We start from the raw sequence: 24,044 nt of genomic DNA, 5'->3' as shown, positions 1-24,044 counted from the left end.
TAATAATAATAATGAATCTCTGCCAAGAACGTTATTTGCATATATTAATTGCTAGAAGATAGATAGATAGATAGATAGATAGATAGATAGATAGATAGATAGATAGATAGATGGATAGATAGATCGACAGCTAGATAGACGGATGGTGAGATCTGGGACGCGTTTTGCGGGCAGCCGCTGCCGTGCCGGTCTCGGTGTGAGGGAACAGCCAGTGTAACCTGACACTCCAACTCACCGCGCTGCGCGTTAGTTGGTTCAGGCGCTCACACGCTGCGGAAACGTAGCGTAGTGCGCCTTTTTAATCTCGGCCTTTTTCTTTTTGCACAAAACAAAAATTATATATATATATATATATGTGTATGTATCTGTGTATGTATGTATGTATAACTAAGAAGAGTGACAGAAGACAACGAGTTGAGGAACACGGAGGATTTTCTGTGCTTCGCGCCGATTTCGGGGCCTGATTTTGAAAGTAAGTTGAGCGTCTTAATTTCCGTGTCGTGTTCCGCGCGTCTCGGCGTGGGTTCGGTGTGCTCGCACCTCGCCGACCCGCCGGTCCCGACCTGACACCGGGAGCGCCGTGATCCCACGGATCCCGAAGAAACGTGGGCATTTCAGCCTCCCACGTTCGCGGCGCTGATGAATGAACAGCCGCTGCTCTGTTACGTGGGCATTGTGCGTGAAAATGCCCTCCTCGGATGGTTTTTTTTTTTTTTTTTTTTGGTGAATGTGGTATATTTTTTAGTATTATTAACTCCAGAGAGCTGCCGCGTCCACCCAGCACTCGCCCGCCTGCCCGCCCCCCGTGCGGGGCTGCGCGGGGCACGTTGTGGCGAGGTCGCCCGCCCGGCGAGCGCCCGGTTCGGCTCCTCGTCCGGGGCCGAGGGGGTCGCGGGTCGTGAGTCGTGTTCGTGACACCGGCCAGGGGACTGGATTTGCTGTTGGCGACCGGCCGGCGGGACCGCGCCGCGTTGCGGACTGCTGCCGAGAGCGCAACGACCGCACACCGAGGTGGCCAAGACCGGCGGGGGAAGCCTCGGCGTCCGGGACGTCTGCCCGGCCACGCCGGTGTGGAGAAGAGAAGCGCGGAGCGGGTAAAAATAAGAGTAAAAAGAGGAGGGAAACGTCCAGGAGTTTAGTCTCGAGTCCGCTGCCGGGGTCGTGGCGGGGTCTGTTTACGCGGAAGCCCCGAACGCGGTAATGGTCGGGCCGCCACTTACCTGAGGCGAACTGCTAATACTTTATTCCCGGGCGCGACGACGCCTGGCCAGAATTTCATCACGCAAATCGAACCGCGGGACTGAAAATGAAGAGGTTCCCTCCGGAAAATGGTTCTCGGGATACTGCTCCGGAGTTTGAAGGGTCTTTGCTCTCGACAACTTCGACCGTAGCGTTTTAACACGCACTTCTGTGCTAAAAAATCCACCGCAGAGGGGTTTACTTCAGCGGCATGGTAATTTAGTCATAGGAAACATTATTAGTACAACGTTCTCTTGACTGGGTTAGTAGACCAAGTCTTTAAAAAAAAAATTGGCAAAAAGTTTGCGTTGGAGTTTCTCTGGTCAGTCTGTGATGATTGGAAGTAATTCCTCGATGGGAACCCCTTTATTAATGAAAATGAAGGCAGGCCGAGGGTGGTTCCCTGATGTACTCCACACTCTGGTAACACGATGTCCGCTGACCTGCCTACACGGAGAGTGTCTTCTTCTGTTTTTGATATAACTCGTCATCATTCATGAACAGCATCCCAGAAAGCCGATGTATAATTTTTAAGAAAGTACATGTTACTGCAGTGGTAATTACATGGAATAAACGTACTCTGTTTTAAACAGAATATGTTTATTCCTGTTGGCAGTTTACGCAGCAGATGAATTCATTTGCGGCTGCAACTGGTGATTATTATACACTTTTAATGGAAAAAAAATCTGTTGCTTTGCATGGGTTTCTGCACCAAGATTCAAAAGAACATTGCTGTGGTTTTTCACAAGAAGCCGGACCAATATTTCTTCCCGAGTGAAGAATTTTGCTTAATGATGGGAAGCTGGACACCGTTCTAAACGTCTCCTACGCTCTACTCTGCAGACTGGTTTTAAGCAAAGGTTTTGAATGGCCGCCAGTCTCCAGAGAATAGCAGTTTCCTGAGCACTGTCTGCCGAACAATCAGCCGAATCTTTGGAAAAACCTAATTGGAAGGCAGCTTGCACGTTAGTGTATTTCAGCAGTCTTAGCAAAACACTTCCTGCACAGACCAAGGGGCCGTGTAGGGTTACATCTGGCTTGCTTGAGTTTTAGTGTTATTTTGAAGCAGGTTTTTTTTTGTGTTCACCTGGGCCATGCGTGTCTCGATGGCTTTTCCGACATGAGTCGGGAGCGAGAGGAAGGAGGAAGGAGGAAGGGGGCTGTTTTCTTCCCCCCCGTTTGTGGGGCCCTGGTTGAGGGGCCTGAGTTACCATGGGGCAGAAACACCAGTCGGCCCGATCTTCCCCTATTCAGAGTTAAGGACATTGAACTCACAGCAGTCACCCAACAAAGGGCGCATTGAATGCGAGCTGTGCAACACCACGCTTGCAGGCGGGTTCTCAAATCGCAGTTTGACTCTGGTCTGCAGACCAGGGTCTCTTGGGGTCAGATGGAAGACTGGATCTTCTTTGCACACTGCAGCTTTAGCCATGTCTGATTCGAGTGACGTCACATGGACCCATCAATAAGGCGCGTTGGATGTGGTAGAAGTTGGTGTTAATGAAAATGAAGCGATGAAATGCGTAAGTCACCATTGCATGGATGCCACTGACGCGTTGCACGCTCCTTCGCGTTAGCATTCGCCTGAAGTAGTGAAGCAGCGGTTTTCCCGGGCATGGTCACGTGGTTAGAGTTGACGGGAAGGTCACCGACGGACGTTGTGCTTATGTCGTCGTGTCGCCTTCACCACGTCTGGTCGCGATACCTGTTTGTAATGTGTACCGCGGCGCAGCAGCGCCTAGACGAGAGCCGCTCGGGTCCGAACCACCGTAACGCGACCCGGCCTTTTGTAAAAACCTGCGGCGCACTGATCACTGTTTTGACAGGCTGACATTTAACTGCGAGCACGCCGCTGTGGCGAGTTGCGAAATAGTTGGCCCGCGTTCATTCATCACGGCCGCGCCACCAGCCACGCGCACCCACTCGCCAGCATAGTTCGCCCTTTGTTGCCGAGGCCGCGTGCAGCGCGGGCCATGTGACCCGCGGGCCTGTATTACTTTTCGAGGCCGAGTGCCGGGTACCTGAGTCCTGACTGGCTGGCGGCACGCCTTGTGCGCGCTCATGAATAATGCAACGGCCAATCTCCATTCCGACATGGCAATTGATTAGGGAATTCATTAAAATTACTCGCATAAAGTATTCATCCACTGCGGCGGCGGGCTTTTTTGATGCCTTTTAAATCTTCCTCGAGTTGACATGTGACCTTTGAACCGCCGGAGTTCGTCCCCTCAAGAGGGCCCGTGCAGCGGCTGAGCGCCTGGTTGGAGGCGTGGCCTAAAGGGGAAGGCGGAGTAGTGTGCAGCATCAGTGCGCCTCTGTCCCGCTAAGTGCTCTGCCTCCTGATGGGGACTTTGGGGCCCGCGCTGTCAGGGGCTCATGCATGTTTGATTTGACGTCCCTGGAAAAATGAACGCGGCGGATGTCGCGGCGGCGGTATCCTATTTCTGCCTCCCCGACGCAAGGCCTCGGAATCCTCAGCGACGCCCAGCGATCCCGCCAGCGGTCAGACGCTTTTTTCCACGCTCACCCCACCTGCACGTTTCTCGCCAAGACGGCTCCAACGACGAATTACAATCTCTGCACAAGTCCCGCTAAAGCAGTTCAGAAGAAAACCAGAGGCTGATCATGCAAAGACGAGACAGGGAACATGCTCCATAGCTGATGTTCATTACTATGCTACCTCTCCTTCGAAACGTCACGGTGAACCTGAGGAGCTGCCACCGCGACCGTGCCGCTGGAGCGACTGATGGCGGTGAAATGACGTTCTTCGTGGCCTCGAGGAATTCATGCTTCCTTGTTCCCTGACAAAGCAAATGAAGTGGGAGTGCACGCGTTGTACGGCTTCCTGGATTGACGGAACGGGGTGGGGGAGACCGAGAAAATGTGACATTAGCCTCCGTGCGGATGCAAGGTCTTTGCCGGAGGGCAGCCCGCTCCATCGCGGCGCGCCCACTGTGGCCCGCGCGAGGGGCGGGGCGGGCGGGGTGGAGACACAACCCTGCCAGGTAAGCGTCTCTCCCCGTCTTTCTGTCTCTCCCCCCCCGTCCCCCAGATTTCCCAGGGTTATGTGCTCACGTCTTTTCATTTCTCTCTGCTTTTCAAATACTGTAAAAGGGGTGTCGTGCCCCCCTACACGTCATCACAGGGGCCAAATGAGGGCCCGCTTCTTGCTTGGTGCCTTTAGTAATCATTTGTGGCCAAATTTTCAGTGGGCAATGGACAACGGTTATGGATTTGGACAATTGGATTTTAATAATAGTAAATATGCTGAATGTTGGATTCCATATTCGACCAGGATGATAATCGGTACTTCTTATTATAACAACGCATTTTGAAACATAGTCCTTCCTGTTAAGATGCCTTTTTTAATTTTTATTTGTTAATCATTGACATTGACTTTTCCTGTTTTAGCAAGACAGAAGCCATTGTTTCCCAGATCGTTTATCATCGCTGTAATGAGATTGAACTAATCGCGCGTGTTCCGGAGAAGCCAGCGGTACTCTGTGCGGCGCCGGCCAGGGACGCTCTTCAAACAATATTTGCTATTGTCGCTCGGTGCTTTTTAATTAACTGTTGACAAACTAGACGCGACCGCTTTACGATTCGAGGCATCAAAAGCGTGCGTGATAATGAACATATTTCCAGCAGACATCTTCATTGGAAAGGCTCTTCCGGGTTCCTCTGGTGTATTTCTTTGGCCGTTTACTTGTCAGGGAGAGAGAATGGCGGCATCGGTGACAGGGTCTTGGCTCACCGCTGATTGTTGCCGGCGCACGCCGGTGGCACGTTGCATGTTAGCCTGATGTCCTCAGAGGCCGGCGGGTCGTTTGAGATCCTGACTCTGCATCTGCAGTAAGTGGTCACCGGGGACAGATGGCTCACGCCAGCTCGAATTTGTACCGAAGGCTGCTGATGGTAAACAGCAGGGGCCGGAGACCGCCCCCCCCACCCCCACCGCCGATCGGCACGCCGCCGCTCTCCTTCCCAGGACGCTGAAAGTGGCCGTCCGGCTAATCGATGGGGCCCGATCGGTCATCGAGGCCGGGGCTGTTGACCTGGTCCTCTTTCAGGGTTTGAAGAAGGCAGGCTGTGGTTTTATTTGAGCTTTTTTCCGTCTTTTTCCTGGAATGCCTTTGGAGTTCTGGAGAGGCGGGATAGGAGAAAGTCGCAGCGGAATGCCCCGAGGCTTCCTCTCCTGAAGAATTCTCACCAATCCCACTGCCAACATCCCCACACCAGCATTTTTCTCCCTTTGGATGGCTGCTAACCACAAACACGCGTCACTTTCCTCAGAACGACCCCGCCGACACCGGCTTTGTTGCTCGTGGCGGGGGCCGAATTAAGACGACTAATGCGTGCGCCCCTCGCAACTCTGCTAATGAGCCGGTGAAGACGGCGTGCCCAGTTCTCTGTTTGCCCCGTGCTTGAGACGCTCTGTTAACATTCGGCTGGATAAAATCCCCGTTTAAAAGCGGGGCCAATACAAGACTTGCGCTTTGCCGTCCTTTCCCCCCTCGACCGGGGCTTTCTGGCTTGCTTGTCGGGGTCGCTCGTTCCCTTTTGCCTGCGTATCACGATACAAAACGTGTGTATTTAGTCTGAGCCTTGTGCGATGCCTCCGGGGCCCTCCGGCTGCGGTTCGACGGCATTCCCTCGCCGCCTCTCGGCCCGCTCTGCGGCTCGCGCGCCTCCTGTTTTGGGTGGAGGGGGTGTGCGCGCCTCAGGTGGGGCGTGGCGGGCCGGAGAGGACGTCCGGGGCCACGTGAGCTGTAATTGTGTTTGTGTTGGGTGCCTCTCAGGCTGTCACAGTAAATCTGTTTGACTCGTCACTTTGTAAATCATTACGATGGCTGAAAGCATTTCAATTGGATTTAAGAGGAGGGGGGAAAAGTTGTTTCTGTCCTCGGCAGCCACGTCTCGTATTCTTGTATTGTAGCCTAGATGTTTCCACCCCTCCATATTGTCTACATGCACTTTCAGTTGTCTAGATGTAAATTATATTGTTTAATATTTTTCTAAATTCTAGTATTAACGTAACATGAATATATGATGATATTCTTACATTCATGATAATGTTGCTTTGTTCTGACCTAATTGAAAAGTTGTTGCAGGGTATTGTCTAGTGTGCCCAGGCATGTAACCTCAGCCGCAGCCACCACAAAATGTGCAGAGCAATCAGTTGGGCGTGACACGCCCCATACGTACGCCCCAATAATTTGTTTTGTGCCATTGCTACTGTAATGAGGACATGTGTAGCTGTGACACTAAATCATGGACATCTGAATAATGACTTCACACCCACAGACAGCAGCTCCTCAATCTGTGTATTTATGCCATTGTTGTTTTATTTCATGTGTTCGTGAAACGAGGAAGCAATTACGCTGGCGGTTTTACCCTGCCGAATGTCTGAATTCTGGCCACATTCAGGTGCTGTGGGGCGAGCTTCTGAGGAATGCCCCAGGAACCCAGAGCGTCACTTACCGGCCCGACCGGTTTCCAGACTGACAGAAACATGACAAAGTACACGATGTCCTCGCGTTGGCCCTTGTGCGTTGTTTGATAAACACTGCGGAGCGTCCGATCTCCCCTGGTTCCTGGCACTCGCCTCCGATCCTCCCCCCTCTGGCGCACATTTGTCACCCTGCGTCGCTGTCCTGTCGCAGAGAGCCATGCAAATGCCAAGTGGCCTCGCAGACGTTGCATTTGAAAACTCTTCCTCACACAATGCAGAAAACTATACTTTTTAAAAGCTCCGTTCATCCAGCAAATGACACACACACACACACACACACACACACACCTGTTGAGGACGAAAGGTGCGTTTTTAACTCGGATTGTTATCGCGCCTGCGAGAGGAACAGAGGCGTATTGCATTTTGACTGTTAAATGAGCGCGATCACCGGAGGGAATAACCCGGCCTGCCGAAAGTGCGGAGCGAGCGCTTAATTAACAGAGGGGACCCGGCGCAATAAGCGACCTCCCCTTCGCTTTAATGGAGTGTTGGTTTGTGGCTCGTTTTATTCAGAGAGAGAGGGAGGGAGGGAGGGAGGGAGAGAAGATGGAATTCCTCGCACCTGCCGGTCTGACAGAAATGCTCTTCACAGCGGGCCAAGTTTTATGAAAACCGGGCTGGGAAGTATTGTTGCTGGAGGAGGCGAGCAATTTGTCAGCATGTAGAAGATTTTTTAGATACAGCTCGGAGGCTTTAGCTGATAAAGCAGATTGATCTGTTTTTCATACCCGCAGCTCCGGCAGTTCATTAGGTCCCGTCCCCCCCCGCACCCCCGGAGTCTGCCTTGTGGTTTTATCTTTACACAAGACGGCAGCTCACACTCCTCAGGAATGTCAAGCATGTCTAAATTCTGCTCACTGATTCGCTACACTTGAGAGACTTTTTCTAACGTGCATGCAGAGATGATGCCTAATGTGAGCCACGTAGCGTGATTGCTCGAGTGGAAGATGTGAGATTGACTTTTTCATTGAATTCTTTTATTAGCTCCTGGGAAGAAAAATGGAGGATAAACAAAACAAGCCACAGTATTCAGGATATTTCCTATCGACACCGTCAATCACTTCTATCGTGTTGCTGATGGGAATCATAATCCGTGTGCACAAGTTAAGTAAACAAGGCCATTGGCTGTGTTAGAAAATGGTGATAATAACTAATGCAGCTCTCCGTCTGTATATGTTCATACCATGACACTTGGGCTGTCAGTTTTAGCTGATAATAAAACATCATTGAAATAAATCAATTAATTGCAGATAATAAGGATTTAGTAGTCATTTTCTTCTCGGCTCATTTTACAGTTATTAGGGCCTATTTATGTGCTTTGGATGCTGGAACATATGATTAAAAGAGGAACAGTGCAAGGAAATTATATCATTGAACAAGCACCAGTCAAAGACAATTACAACAATTAAATAATTGCAATTATCTGAAGTAATTGTTTTTATGTAATAATTGCATATACCACTGCCACTGGCTGAATGTGTTTAACAATGATAAAGTTGCGCTGTCCACTGTTTCACGAGTTACACCAGCGAAAGTGTAAAAATGCTGCCGCTGGGGGCACATTCACGATCCCGACAGCCCGCTGCACCTCACTCCTCATGTTTGGTGGAATTATGTGCTCATTTTTTTTATCGCCCTAGTGTAAATGACCTCTGTCGACCTTTGCCCATTCCCACAGTAATATGGACATAATATGGCGTGAAGTGCGTGTACTTTGGCAGTGTACAGAATAGAGCAGCAGCTGTATGGCAAAACAGAGCAGCAGTGACCCCAGGCCCATTGGGGGGCAGTGGTGGCCTAGCGGTTAAGGAAGCGGCCCCGTAATCAGAAGGTTGCCGGTTTGAATCCCGATCCGCCAAGGTGCCACTGAGGTGCCACTGAGCAAAGCACCGTCCCCACACACTGCTCCCCGGGCGCCTGTCATGGCTGCCCACTGCTCACTCAGGGTGATGGGTTAAATGCAGAGGATAAATTTCACTGTGTGCACCGTGTGCTGTGCTGCTGTGTATCACATGTGACAATCACTTCACTTTTGTTTATTATTATTATTTTATCAGATCATGTGGTCTACTTGCAGCAGTCGTGGAATTAGTTTTAGTTACAAGGTCAAGTAAATGCAATAAGAAAAGGCCGATCTCTCGTACACACGGGATGCAGCTCCCGCACCTGACGGGCCGGAATCAACCGAATAAAAGGCAGAGCGCCGGGTCGAGGACCGCAGGCGGAGAGGTCGCTGTCAAAAAACACGCCCTTCTAGATGACTGGCGGCGCTAACGCGGTGCTTGGATTTGATCTTCATCTCCGCGTTCGTACGACGGCCACGTGTCACTTTTATCCACTCTAACAAAAATCAACCGTCGGCTTTCTATATTTGGTGTCTTAAAAAAAAAAAAAAAAAAAGGTGAATCATTTACACATCACAGCAACGTGCCAGCGACCCGGCAAACACCGGCGTTCCCGCTCGTGTCTCGTCCTTGAGACGGCGGCGCGGGCGGCGTGGTGACAGTGACAGGCCTGGCAGCTCGAGCCCGGGCTCGGGGACCCGGGAGGCGGGCGGAGAGTGTCTGAGCATCAGCTGTAGCCGTGATTGATAGTCACGCCACACAGAAGATTAGAGAGGCCGTGGAATGGCCGTCCCCTGTCACATGATCTACCACACCGTCCGCAGAGAGAGAGCAAGAGAGCGAGAGAGAGAGAGATGCCTTAACTCTTCACCGTCCGGAACTTCAGGTGCTTCGTGCGGACGAGGAGGCAGCGATGTTCGCTCTTTTTCAGCATTTTGTCTTTCAGATGGAAAAGATCCCGCCGTTGCTGTTTGAACCGCTCGGCGCAGCTAAATCCTTTTCTGCTCCGGTTCTGTGTGCAATTTGATCCCGGCTGAGTGTGAAATATGAGGTTCGCACCATCCTCCTCTCAGGAATAAACCGCACTGCCTTTTAAAAACCGAGGTTAACAACCAAGGGTGCTGGAATAAACAAGATACGGCGCGGAGGTGCGCTAGCGATGCCCCATCCTTGATAAACGGTGAAACCAAAAGGTCAGGAGATGCTCTGGAAAGGAAGCTGCTAAGATTGGAGAGTCCAATCTTATCCGGGGTGTGTAAGGCTTTTTTGGATAACCTTTAAGGTCGTGATGAGATATGGCACCTCTGAAGAAAAGGGAGTCCCGCGAATCGTCTGTGCATTATTCACCTCCCAGACCACTGTGTTGTTTTACTGCAGGGTTTGACATCCGACCCTACCGTTTGAGTAACTGATCGCCTCTCTCCTCTCTAACCTGCTTTTGGCTCCAGAGAAAAAAGGGCGCGTCAGCATGCGCGTTTAATGCCAATGTGCACGTTTGAGAGATTCCGCTGAATAAACGGGTACATATGGAGTGCGGCATTAGTACGAATCTAAACCGAGAACAGCAGCATTTTCCCAGTGATTTGGTCGACTTAATCACAGGACGTGTCTCGGAACACGGCGTACGTCCAGTACCTGGAGCAGTTCAATGCATGTCATTACACTATTTTACAATTTGTCAATCCTGGCTCATCTCATTTTAAGAAAAGGCGGGCCACGCCCGTTGCAGCCTCGCGCCCCCAAGGTCACATGTGTGAATCCTGTGTGGAGCATGCATGGCGTGGGCATCCTGTGACTAAATGGGTCGTAGACGTTGGTGTGTGCGTGTGTGTGTGGGTGATGTGTAAGTGGCCCCCTGCGGTGGGCTGGTGTAGCTCTTCATCTGAGCACATCCTTTGATTCTCGGTGTTTGGAATCGCTTTGAAGAGAACGCCGGCGGGGCGGCATCATGGATGCTGCTGACCTTTGGACAACTTAATAGAACGCGCTTTTGCAACTTTTCTCCCAATTGTTCAGCCTTCAAAGACTACTGTTATATTAATAAAGAGAGCTGTACGATATGACGGTGCATTTGTCCACTTTATCAAACCCTGGGATGCTTCAGCATGTTGATGCCTTGTCTCCGTATCAGGACTACGTTTTGCCTAATTGCCTGATGAGAGTATTTTAGCTCTCCAGAATCACTGAGATCTTTGATTGCAGGCCCTCTACCTTCAAGTGAGATTCGATACTCGAGGGAGTGAAGTGTTTTCGTTGGAAACCACATGAATGATTGATAAAAGGAGCCGAGCTGCTGAAAATCGTCCTGCTCCAAGGTGATCAATAATTCAAAGTGCTTTCTATATTTTTTTGGTCACCCTTTTCAAAACCCCAAGTTGATCCTATCTGTCAGAGGAATTACTTGTTTGTAGTGATTATTTTATTCTCCCTGAAAAGTGTTCAGTTTGCCCATGGAAGGGCTTGCAACGCATTCCTCTGCCATTTTTGCGCATAGTTAAAGACATGAAATGAATTAAACACAAAAAAAGAGACGTGTGGCATCGTGTTCCTGAAAGGTTCCCCCGAGAACCGGCGCCTTGTCGAGGACGTCTGTAATGAACTGAGCGGTGGCGTGAAGTAGCACCCTCCTTCTCACACACCTCTTGTCACGGCACCGTGCAAAGTGCTCACAAAACATCACCTCGCTTACTCAAAGAAATAACCATCAGTTCAGCGCAAGAGCGACTTTGCCCCTGGCGGCGTAGTGACAGTTTGACCTTTAACACACAGCATTAGTGAAAGAGCTTCCTCAGTTACGCTGTTATATTTGCATGTGTTTGTTTTGTCTCTATGGGTGGTTACCTTGAATCCAGCAGGGTGAAACCGGCACTTTGATGAATGGGAATGATCGTTTATGGTTCGTATGGAGGTGGAGTGGAGATATCCTGCTCTGTTCTGCGACCTTTGAACATGGACAAGGTGAAAATACAAATTGCATTTCCTTAAAATGCCATTCATGGGGGGCAAAGCAGTTATTATATTTGTGATTTATGCGAATTGCTGTCAGTTTTCATTTCCGCTGGGAAACAAGAACCCTTATAAGAACCATCATTAATTAATTGTAGTGTTAAATGGTAAATTATGTTAGCTGGATGCATTTATATTTTCGTATGTTTAATATTAAATATTGTAATAAAACAGTGTGGCGAGCAAATCGGTGTTGGCCAACTGAGCCTTTATTCTCTTAGAAGAGCTCTTGGGAATAGTAAAAAAAAAAAAAAAAAAAAAAAACTCTAAAAAGAACTGTTTGGCTTTCACTTTTGCACCAGATTTGTGAATGCACCACTAGTGTTACCCACAACACATTGCTCACAATGGCAAACTTGGCCTGGGGGTATCCCAAACCCTGCCAACACCACAATGGGGGAGAAACACACACACACACACACACAAAACCGAACTGTAAACCATAAAAACCATAAACAAACATTATCTGTTATCATCTGGTTGTTAGCAGCAACATAACAGTTTAGTGAATTAAAAAATCGTTACCAGTTGTGGGTCTTGTAGGTTTTTTTTTTTTTCATGTGTGTGTGTGTGTGTGTGTGTGTGTGTGTCCAACTTCCCTCTTCCAAGTTGACCCGGCGTCCAGCCCACACTGTCAAGCAAGTAAAAGCAGCAGAGTTCACAGAGGAAATGGCCTCATGCGAGCACAATGGCCGTACCTCGTGATAATGCTTCCACCTGCCTCGGGGGGGGTTGCTTCCAGAGCCTTCCGTGGAGGAACACTGTTTCTCCCATTTTTTTTTTCCTCTTTTCCTTTTCCTCTGTCTGTGAAATGGCAGCCAGACTGTGCATGGCGAGGCGCAGAGCAGTGGCTTTTGTGATACATACTAACAAGCTGGATCTTCATGTCAGGTCTGCTGGGATGTGTTGTGTGTGTCTGTCAGAGTGAGGCAGAGCTGGTTTGGCACGGATGGCTGTGCCGGGCTGGCTTTGAGACAGCCTTGGGGGACCCGCCTGCCATCTTTCCCTGCAAAGGTGCAGTCACAGAAGAGCGTGTTCACTAGAAGCCCACCCCCTCTTCCCGCCTCGCGCCGTAGACCTGATTAAGCGTTTCAGTGTGTGCCCGAGCATTGCACTAGACTCGGGAGTCTCCCATTAAGCGCAGCGGAGGTAGCTGAATGCTCGCACGCGACATTTCTTGACAGTGTCCAAGCTGCCGTGAGCATTGTGGAAAATCCGAGCTGGCAGTCTGCCTTGGCCACTGAAGTGGTGATTGTCTAGTCATGAGGGGCTGCAAACTTGACGGATCCAATCCGAAGGCCCTCGTATTCATACTCCACCAAAGCTTGTTTTTTCTGTTCGGCATAATGTGGAAAAAAAAAAAAGGGGGGGGGGGGACTGTTCGGTTGCTCAGAGGGCTGAGGAATATTGACTCCTTTATTTACATACATTTGAATGAGCCCAGTGTGACAACGTGGGGGCTGGAGGGTGGGAGAGTTATAGCCGCTCCGTAGGGCTGGTGAAACACAGCACGTCACTCTCCTGTGTCAACAAGCGATATTTACACAGTCCCTTCACTCCCTTCTGAGCATTTCACGTCCTTATGCCATGCAGTTGGATTTACCGATGAGGATTAGCCTAAGTGGAACACGGGTAATGGCTGTAACATTCATCGTAAAACCGGTACGTAAGCGCTACGGCCGTCCCTCCACCCACTCTGCAGAATGGTGTAAACAGCATTGCTGTTGAGCTATGAATACTGCAAACAGCCAGGACGCCTTGGCCTGGCATCTTTGTGCCGGGGCGTGGGGTTTCATCAGTGCACTATTTAAATGGCCTGAATGATAAGCGGCGGTCTTGTGCGTGTCCAGGAAGGCCATGGAGGCGATGTGTATCAGAAATACGCTCAAGAGGTGACACAGTGCCGTAAAATTCATTTGACTGATTATGAATTAGTTTCTGTGGCACCAAATCATGGAATTGATTAATTATGCAAGAATAATTGTTTAAGGGCCTTCTAAATATGTTGCCTGGCTGTTTAAAACACTTAAATCCCTAGAGTTCCGGGTACGTGGCCATATAGATTATGACACATTAGTAACAAAATATAGGATTTTGTTACATGTAAATTGGAAACATTGTAAAATGTAACACAGTGACAATTTCCAATAGAGTTCTGGTCCTGATGAGAAATGATATTTTAATGAAACGTCTCAGTTCCCCAATCTGACCATTTTAAAGTTACCGACGAGGTCCCTGCTGCTGTTGTCTTTGCGTACTGGTATGAGACGATGGGGACCCCCCTGGGCTCCGTGATTGGTTTCGATTCCGCGTAACAGAGCAGAGAGTTATCGGAGTGTTAATGCCTCATTGCCTATAAAGAACCAGAGTTCAGCATCCCGCCAACCGCCTCTGCCATCACCTAGAAACCGTACCAAAAAGTGGTTAACCACACGACACGTAGACAGACGAAGCGCGCGCTTTTAAAAGCTGGAGCTGAACTGACTGCTGTCACGGGGCTATTAAAAAGAGCAGTGGCTGGCAGCGATAAGCCCCGTTTGCTTATTTCATGGCGCAAGTGTTCAGGGCAGAGGATTATTGCCGTCGGTGTATATTTCTGCTGATGCTTTTTTTATCCCCTTCAGTCAGATGGTTGCGCGTTAGAAAGAGTTGGCTGATGCAGATGAACCCACACCTGCACTGGGATAAAGACCCTTGCCCACCACCAAACGGCCACACTAACCTCTGTCCTGCTGATATTAAAAAATATTTCGCCATTCTTTTAGGCTCACGTTTGGCCAGATTGATTATTTGCATGTAAATAAACGGTCATTGGTGGAGGGCAATTTGCTCATCTGCATACCACCCACACTCCCCTCCCCTCGCGGCCCTCCCTTTGCATCCTGTCTCTCCTGCTGACATTATTTGCATAAATGATAAACACCGGGAATGGTGGGATTGGTGGCATAATCCACTTCCAGTGTCATTAGGGAGGAGAGGAGAAGGGGCTATTACTGCGCTGCTTCATCACTGTGACTCACTTATGCCTTTTATGGAGGTAATGGAAACCTCTCTCATTAAGGTACCCCCTCTCTCTATCTCTCTCTCTCTTTCTGTCTGTCGCTCTGTGTACTGCAGCTCTGAGAAACATCTCCTCGCAGTAATTGATCTTGTTGGTCTTTAGTGCTGGAGAGAGAGGGCCCTGAAGCGCCGCCTGTTTGCTGCATTCATTTTTCAGCCCAGGCAAAGTGGAGGTGCAGCAGTTCACCTCGCAAGATCAAGGGATGGCTTAACAAGTGCACAAACAAACGAATGGCAGACATTTGCGCCGGATCTAGATCAGATGCTCTTTTGTGGTGTCTGGTGATGGACGCCCTCTTTCTCAGTGTTAATTTCAGCTGCATTTTCAATACTGAATCATTTCATCTCGGTAACAACTTGGGATGCAACAATTTGCGGTATACATAAACATTGATGAATGCCATTTTTGTTGCAGATGGGTTTTTATTTCAACATTTGTATCTGCCAAATGCCAAGAGTGATTTTCCCCACATGCTATCACTTCTATTCATAAGAGAGTTCCCATATCGGGGAGTTGGAAACTGTCACGGTGCCGGCGGTGGGAGAGATGGTGAGGATGCATTAACAGAACTTTACACAAAAACTGGGATTTATTTACATTGAACAGAACACGTATGATAACATCGAAAAAGACAGAAGATGAGATACAAACAAGGCACTTAAAGGTGGTGGCCTAGGCAGTGTTCTAGCGGTTAATGAAGTGGATCTGTATTCAAAAGGTTGCTGGTTCAAATCCTGAGCCGCCAAGGTGCCAATGAGGTGCCACTGAGCAAAGCACCGTCCCCACACACTGCTCCCCGGGAGCCTGTCATCGCTGCCCACTGCTCACTCAGGGTGATGGTTAAAAGCAGAGGACACAGAGGACACAGTGTTTCACAATGACAATCACTTCACTTTTCTTATACAATGAGGAATCATGGGAAGATGACAAACTTTGGACCAGATGTTGATCCGGAGTACCCTAAAAGGTTCATCCATGACAGAAACTTTCATTTGGCTGATGACAATGATGCTTGGGCCAAAGGTGAAAGGTGACCATTTTGTGGTACTAGATAGACCCTTGATGCAGTAGGGCAAACATTGTTCTGATTCAAATCCACAGTTCTAGCTCTGGTGACTGATTTTCAGAATAGATACCATGTAAAAAATCTCAGTGGGCTCATTTTCCTCAAGCTGAGCCGGTGTGAGTGGGGGGTCATACCGATTGCCTGCTGATGCTTTTGGGACTTGCCTTCAGAGGCATTTAATAAGAGACGCTGTTGTGTGGTGATCCAAACATCACGCTCTGAGGACTGGGTGAGCACCAGGAGCATCTGCTCGGGTGTCGAGAGCACACTTCTTCTCAAGGATTACAGGAAACAGGACCTCTGCAGTGCCCCACATGGTTCTCTCTCTCGGCTCTCTGTATTATGGGACCTTTGCAGTGGAGCAGAGTAGATAATGCTTGATTTTCTCCATGCAAGCTGCCACTGATTTGCATTAGTTTGCATGGGGTTAGTAGAGAAGGAGTAAAACATTTGTTTTACTTGCGTGTCTTGTGCACGTGGAATCCCTCTAATGTGACATGTGCTTTCCACATCCTGCGATCATTTACCCTGCAGCAGTGGATGTGTTTTATCGGTTTAAAGTGCTAAGGATACAGTGACTGAGGTGATATTTGTTCATAAAATAAGGGATTCTTCATGTGACAGCCTTACAAATGAAAGCATGATTCCCACGAGGTGGCACTGGCCTCCCGGAGCAGGGAGGAGAGGTGGGCGGAGCCTATTTTGTGAACGCTGACCCCTCTGTGTCAGGTGGCGTGACTGTTCCATGAGCCCCTCCTCAGAACAGATCGATGGGCTTTCATTTGTTGCCTGTTGCCCAGAACGTAATGGAAGACAGCTTTCACTGTGATCACCTTCAGTTGTTTTGCCCTTGAGACCTCCTTCACTTCCCCATCTGTTAACGTTATTCACCAGCCATTTTGGTGGAATGAGCCAATGATAAGGCACCACCGCAGCACCCCAAGCACTGGTTTCAGATGAGATTTCACTTAGACATCTGAAATAGACATTTAACGACTAGACTCTCCTTGTTTCCAGGATTAAAAGCTATTAGCACGAACTAGATTACGCTGCGTTTGACCGCCATGTTCCGTGTTGAAATTATGTCCGTGGTAGAATGTATTTGAAGTAAGAGGTGTCATTTTATGATGTGGTGACTAATGCAAGAAATGAATCATTAATCAAGGCACCGGGGAAGTGTGCTCAGCATGAATCAAATTACCTGGATTAGCATAGCAAAATGCAGCATAATTTGCTTTTACTGGTGTCCTGATCTTCCGCAAGGAAGAAGCTTTTCTTAATTACAGCAAATGTATGAAGAGCTAATAGGCAGGGGAGCATGGCATCGCTCGGATGTAGGCAGTGGTTTCCCTTTGGTTAGTTTTTGGAGTGTAAAATAGGAAAGAGGTTGCCCTGATAAAATACATTTCTGATTATTTTAGCAGTACTGACACAGATTAAATAGAGTGCAATGGGCAATCTGAACTAGCCCCCAAATACCATTTATTTGCAGGATAATGCCATGCATACTGAAAAAATGTCACAAATATAACAACCTAAAATACAACGAACAATAAGATTACTTTTACACTACAGTACATTCACAGCATTTATGAGACGCCCTTATCCAGAGCGCCTTACAATCAGTAGTTACAGGGACAGTCCCCCCCTGGAACAATTTAGGGATAAGTGTCTTGCTCAGGGACACAATGGTAGTAAGTGGGGTTTTAACCTGGGTCCTCTGGTTCATAGGTGAGTGTGTTACCCACTAGGCTACAACCACCAGTACTACCATACTTTAGTTTTACAAAAATGAAAACAAAACTAAAAATAGTCTGAATTATAATTTTTGGTGTTTTAATAGTAAATGGCCATTTTGTTCTGTGTGAAGCAATATAGAATTTAAAAAACTGAGGAAATCATTAGTGCTTTAATACAAATTAATCCTAATGCTCTAATGCATTTTAAATGATTATTTTAAGCCATAAGTACTTTAAGCCTTCACGGGTGGTGTCTGTGCCTGCAGTATGAAGGATAAGAACGACGTGAGAACGCAGACGAGCTGCTTTGTCAATGAATGAAGCCGTAATCGTTAAGTGAGCAGGGTAACAGCCAACAAAAACAGCAGTCATAACACCACGGTATCAAATTACCGCCCAGCTTTACTGCGTTCCTGTATACCTGTCTCTCATCTTTTACGGTACAGCCACCTGATACCTTCACCGGAGAGCCATCAACTTCCAAACTGTACTCTTAACCACGCTGGGGCCAACGTGCACTCGGTCCCGCTGGTTTTAAGACTCCATTCTGCTCGAACAACTCCCCAGCCTTTCTAAGATGGGTTTTTTGAGAACCTGACTGGTTTAAAGACTATTCCCCAAGTATCATGAACTTTAGCAAAAATATCTGTCGGTCTTCCTTTGAAGACTTAACCTCAGAGAACTAAAATCTTCTCAGAGCGCTAAATGTCATTGGCCTGTCACTCTTGAGGAGCTAGTAATACATTTTAGATGATTTAGGCACAAAGGTAATTACAATTATAGGTGAAGCATTGCACTGCTTAGATGTTTGTGTCTGCCCGTCTGGGCCTCTGTGCTAAACTGTATAATTTAAAGGTCCCCTATTTTGAAAATTTCACTTATGAAATTATTTAACATTAATACTAGTCCCTCTAGCCTGTCTATGGTCCTGCAGTGGCTTGAAAACTTGATAGGTGTAAAGGGCACAACTGAGCGGCAGGTCTGATCTGGAATTTATTCCCATATGTTGGTTACCTCCCCTTTCTCATGCTTTGCCCGCCCCGATAATTTCACAACCCCTCCCATAAAAAAGGAACTCCACCAACCATCATGGCTTCCAAATGTGTGTAGCAAATTAAATTAAATTTTTGAAATTAAAGTGAAGTGATTGTCACATGTGATACACAGCAGCACAGCACACAGTGCACACAGTGAAATTTGTCCTCTGAATTTAACCCATCACCCTGAGTGAGCAGTGGGCAGCCATGACCGGCGCCTGGGGAGCAGTGTGTGGGGACGGTGCTTTTGCTCAGTGGCACCTCAGTGGCACCTTGGCGGATCGGGATTCGAACCGGCAACCTTCTGATTACGGGGCCGCTTCCTTAACCGCTAGGCCACCACTGCCCCTAGCATTCCAATTGCTCGGTAATTGGATGTGAAAACGAGCGCATTTTTAGTTCCGCCATGCAAGATGCAGTAGAAACAGTGGGTTAATTAAATTTCTTCCTGGAAAAGACTTGCTGTCTGCATGGTTGGTGTTGATGATGTCATTTCCGCAAATGCCCACTCACTTCTATAGGCCGCTCTCCTCCTCGACCTGCCTCTCGCCTCCTCATTAGCATTTAAAGCGACACACACCGAAACAGAAACGAGACAGTATTAAGGGGACCACTAAGACTTATAGAAAAGCAAAAAAAATCATAATAGGGGACCTTTAAAACACACAAATGTGATTCAAATTATATCGTTAGCCATATTGCACTGTTTTTTCACACACAATTTTTCTCCTCTCAAAGCACAAACCTCCCTGTGAATTAGGGTCTTTCGGGTCCACATTCCCAGAAAAGAGAGGGGCGTTCCAGTTTTTTCGGGGATGAACGGTGAAGGAACCAAAGGAACAAAGGTTCATTATTTTAATAGCTTAAAGACCCCTTTGTATGATTTGCACAGTATGGACTAATGAGCATGCTAAAAATAATGTTTTTGCAAGATCTGTCTTCAAGATTGGTGGCACACATGCGTCAGCGTGTACGTACCGGGGCACGTCAGCAAACCGAAAACATCCCAACACACGGAGCATGTGCCAATTTTTTGCGACCTACTGCCAAAATAAAACGTGAGCCATTCTCGAGGCGCAAACGCCTGGACGGGTTTTATTGCAAATAACCTGCTGGAAGGAAAACATTTTCACTGTTGACATTTATGGGGCTGCTCAGGAAGTAGCAAGGTGGTGACGATGATGACGTCACCGCTCTGATAAAGGTGAAGTTGAAGTGAGACGAAACAATGTTCCTCCAGGACCTGTAATATTCGATCAATAAAAAAGTTACATAGTGACATAAAGTGCACGTGTGTGACACAGACAAACAGGGGACACGGGCAGTGCAAGAGTAACATTTAACAAAAAGACATGTAGACAACACAGACAGACAGCGCTAAACGAGTGAAATGAATAATAAATGTGCAAAGTAAAACAGCGATAGCATGGGACCCGGAACACTCCGTCTTCTTGTTTGTGAAATAATATTCCTCTGCTAATTTCCTCATGACATCTTATGAGGTCTGAGTGCAATATATATATATATATTTTTGGCCTTTTTCTCCGCATGTAAATGATGAATTTTGACTCTCAGTTTAGCTGTGTTATGATGCGTCTTAGCTTCGCTGCTGAGGACGGCGTCCTTTCTGGCATGGCATTTAATGGCCTGTCTTTGGAGGACGATTCACTTCCCCGACGGAAGGCAGGGGCCCTTAGATGCTTACGCTAGAAACACTTGACAAGAGGGTATCTGCAGAGCTCTAGTGTCAGAATACCCGGGATGGAGTCGTCTGCAGGGAGATGCGGGGAGAAGAAAGGTACGCGGAGCTGGAGTGCCGTGCGGTGGTGTAGTACCAGAAGAAGGGACGGATGTGGTGACAGGCTGCCGGATGACTCCTCAGACAGGCACTGTCTGGTGTCGAGACTCCGCCAGGCAGTTTGACTGTGTGTGGGCAGGCGGCGTAGCACATTCGCCGTGGTGGCTGCACTCACAGATAAAAAGGAAAATTAGCTTTGTTTAACGCGATTAATTTCTCGGAGGATTTCACAGTTCTTTTTAAGAAACTGCGGCTCTGATGTGCTGGGTGGAAGAGAAGAAGTTCCACCGAACCTCCTCATTTTAACCCGTCAAGACACCTAACAGAAAATTGCTCTTCACTGTCAAACTCTTCATGCTCCATGCCACCCAAGTGCTTATATTCCTCATTCTTCATCTCACCCAGCCCCCACCCCAATACATTCCGCCTCTGATTTCCCTGCAAAAAACTCAATAGCAGATCTGCTCTGAATTTTCCAGTACATTTAATTCCTCGTGAATGTTTGCATATTCTGCTGATTGCTTTCTGCTAGATTCAGATATGCAGAAATGGTAATGTTCCCTCCTCAGAATGAGGCTGGTGCTCATTTCACATGATCTAATTGTGTCGCCGAGAAATGGTCAATTGTTCGACTTGCAAGGACCACAGTAGCTTAACAGAAATACCTTCACAGTCGGGCCTGACAATGGCAGTGGGTGGTGGTGGTCGTGATAATGGTTAGAAGTTTCATTTGTTACAAATATCCATAAGATGGTCATTTTAGCAGAAATGTCATGAGAAAGATGAAAATGACTCACAGTTTAATTATTTTTTAGGACTGTATCACCCCATTGCTAAATGAAACATAATGTATGGTGATTACGGCCAATGTCATTAAGAATTTCTGAATAGAAGCTCAGATGTTTGGTAGATCATGTGGTCCTGATATGTTATAATGACATACCCTGGTTACAAGGAGTATTAGGAGCATCTATAATCCTGAACGGGGAGTAGGGAGCATGAGAGTTGACAATCACCCCCGAAGATTCCCTCCTTTCCCCAAGATACTGCACTTAATACATCACCCTGGAGGAAAAATTTTAAGGGTATTCTGATCTCTAAGATGGGCTGAGATATAGAAACTACATGCTCATTGGCTGTCCACTAAACACCCCTTCATCACTTGCACCCGACAGCTGTAGGCTTTCGTCCACGTCTTCTCACAGTGCTGGCCATTCAATCCTGTTAACAGCCACCTGAGAATGTCCCGCTGTAGATGGGGCCAACATTATCACCTTGAACTTCTCCTGATGCGGCAACCACTGACCTTCTCCCGCTCCCTTCCCGCACTTACCTTGAGAAACCTAAGAGTGTCCACTGGCATCGCTTAGCCACTTAATAGGCGTACCCGTCAATGTGCCATGAATAGTGACGCTCGTAATTTCGACTTGGCTGGCCGACCCGTACCTCCATGCATGTTTATGACGGCCGCACTGCTACGTAAATTATCTTTACTCTTCCCAACCCTTTTCTGTGCCCTGGCCAGCCGGTGAACTGTGAAGGAGTCTACCCAGGCGTTTAGGAAATGGTACTGCATTAGCCCGCAGTGAGTTGCTGTGTGTAATAAAGGTTGGATTAGGAGCAGCGAGGCGGTTGTGTGATAACCCCTTTGGAAGGTCGCTGTACCAGTGGCTGTGCAGAGTGGAGAGGGCGCCATGAGGTTGGATGATTTGCATCATTTGCCTCCACCCGAGCACCGCCAGGGCAGCTGGTTTGAGTTAGAGCTTGCGTTTGATGTGACTACAACTCCGGCCCACCCTCCTTAACCAAAAAAGAAAAGGAGAAACTCCCAGGGCTGCAACACAAACAAAAACACCATGTTCCACACGATCTGCGCTGGGAATGCATTACGGAATTCGGGCCATGTGGCGGACAAAACTTGGCCTTCCCGTTTCTGCCGGTGAAGCGATTGCGTGTTGACTGTACTGTGCGTTTCTCTCTTTGCAGGCCTTGGCCGGAGGGGAGTGAACGGAGGGACCCTCCCCGCTGACTACATGAAGGGAGGGGAGGGGGAGGGGGGGCCGGTGACCAGAGGCCAGAAGCGCCAACGCACACAGGTGAGCAAGACTCCATCTGCCCGGCCGTGTACTTCGCTAACACGCCTTCGTTTAAGTGCACCGCGGCCCCAACATAACAAGACCAACTAGTCAAACGTAGCTTCGCGGTATTTGAATAGTTTGACTTTTGGGACCTGTCAATCATCCCTACAGGATTTTGAAAGGTTATTTATGAAAACACAAAGTTCTTGTGGGTTTCACAATTGAGCATGTAGTTACAGTTAATAAGAGAGCTTCACAAAAGTCAATCCCACATTTTTTTCAATATGTTATTGTGATAGAAATAAAACATCTCTGTTTTGTATGGGTGGTTAAAAATTCATTATAAATTTTGTGCCATGGTACCTGCAAGAACGAGTGGGTGACATGAGAGTCCTAATATTGATGACAAACCCCTGTTTTGGAAAAAAAAAAAGTTATCACGTTTTGTTTAGGAAGTTATGTATTCAGAGTCATAATCAGTACATAGAAATGCATGTCACTGGCCCAACACTGCCTTGGTCCTTCAAGTTTTCAACTGAAATCTTTACTGCTTATGTAGGGGGTCTTTTAACAGAGGTTTTGAGATACTTCAAAACAATCAGTAACTTGTTCTTTGAATTTTTGGCATTGTTATTAATGTACCAATTATTATGCCATGAACTTTAAAGCCAAACGATTCTTGGAGCAGGCCCAGATGTTTAATATCTTTTGGAAGGTTCCCTTCATCTTGTGGCCTTTCTGAAACAGGCTAACTTTAGATAAGTGGACAACTGGGAGCTGTTTGCCTTGTTTTGTATCATGTGACGAACACTTGCGCTCCTCAGATGTTCAGAAGAATTGGCCGTTGTGCAGGGGGAGGGACCGTCAAGGACATATCCGATCCTCCAAATGGCCTTGTGGACTCTAGCAACGAGACTATTTTTGCCCCCGCCCCCCTGCGATTCAGCGGCATCGATTTGCTGTGCAGTGGTTTTCTGGGTGCACTTCTAGGATATTTTTCATCTCGAGTGAACGTCCGGTGGCGTGTGAGTGTGCGCTCCACTGTATGGGCTAGCATGACTAGTGCACACAGCATGCTGCTCTCATTCGGACCACCTGGGGGGCTGTGAGTAATACGGTTGAGCTGAGGCGTCTGTTAGTGTTTATGGTCAGAGGAACCGCTCCCTCCCTCTTCCTCTCTCTCCTTCCCTCTATTTCTTTTCCTCCTCGCTCTGTCTCTGCGCACTAGGCTGTGCCCTGTAACCGCCCGAGGGCTCTGAGGGTTTCAGCACCTGCATAATGGAACAACAGAGGAAGCAGGCAGGGGGAAAAAAAGAAAAGAACTAAAGAAAAGAAAAAAGAAGAAGAAGAATCAAATGACAGGGGCTTAGGTTTCTCACCGCCAGTGTTTCTTTTTTTTTTTCTCTCTCATGGAAAATATTTTCAGAACCGTATGGAGTGTTGTTGAACAGACTTTTGTTTCAATCTGCAGTCCGTCTCGTCACGTTGAGTTAATGTTTCCCATTGTTGTGTTATAGTGAAGTGTAGAACAAATCCTTCAATGAACACTTCTAGGAACGTCAGCTCATACCCTATCAGATGATAGGAAAACTGCAAATGAAAGATTGCAATAATCTGACATAAGCATATCAAAAAGAGAAAAAAATGGAACATTGCGAAAAAAG

At 47.8% G+C, this 24,044-nt stretch overlaps 1 protein-coding gene across 6 annotated transcripts in view; it reads left to right on the top strand.

The window, feature by feature from the left end:
* Window positions 1-232: 232 nt before the first annotated feature.
* Window positions 233-24,044, top strand: part of zmiz1a (zinc finger, MIZ-type containing 1a) — a 103,169-nt gene continuing 79,357 nt past the window's right edge. For 2 of the 6 annotated variants that reach the window (XM_028988843.1, XM_028988842.1), the window contains exons 1-2: window positions 235-472; window positions 22,289-22,398. The gene's annotated coding sequence lies outside the window, so the exon portion shown is untranslated. Of the gene's footprint in view, window positions 473-22,288; window positions 22,399-24,044 lie in introns of all 6 variants that reach the window. The other 4 variants (XM_028988846.1, XM_028988849.1, XM_028988845.1 and 1 more) reach the window with 3 other exon arrangements.

Source organism: Denticeps clupeoides, chromosome 8 (genome assembly GCF_900700375.1).
Source record: "Denticeps clupeoides chromosome 8, fDenClu1.1, whole genome shotgun sequence".
Classification (NCBI taxonomy): Eukaryota; Metazoa; Chordata; class Actinopteri; order Clupeiformes; family Denticipitidae; genus Denticeps; species Denticeps clupeoides.
The sequence above is the reverse complement of the archived record's forward strand: the minus strand, read 5'-3'. Positions and strand labels throughout refer to the sequence as shown.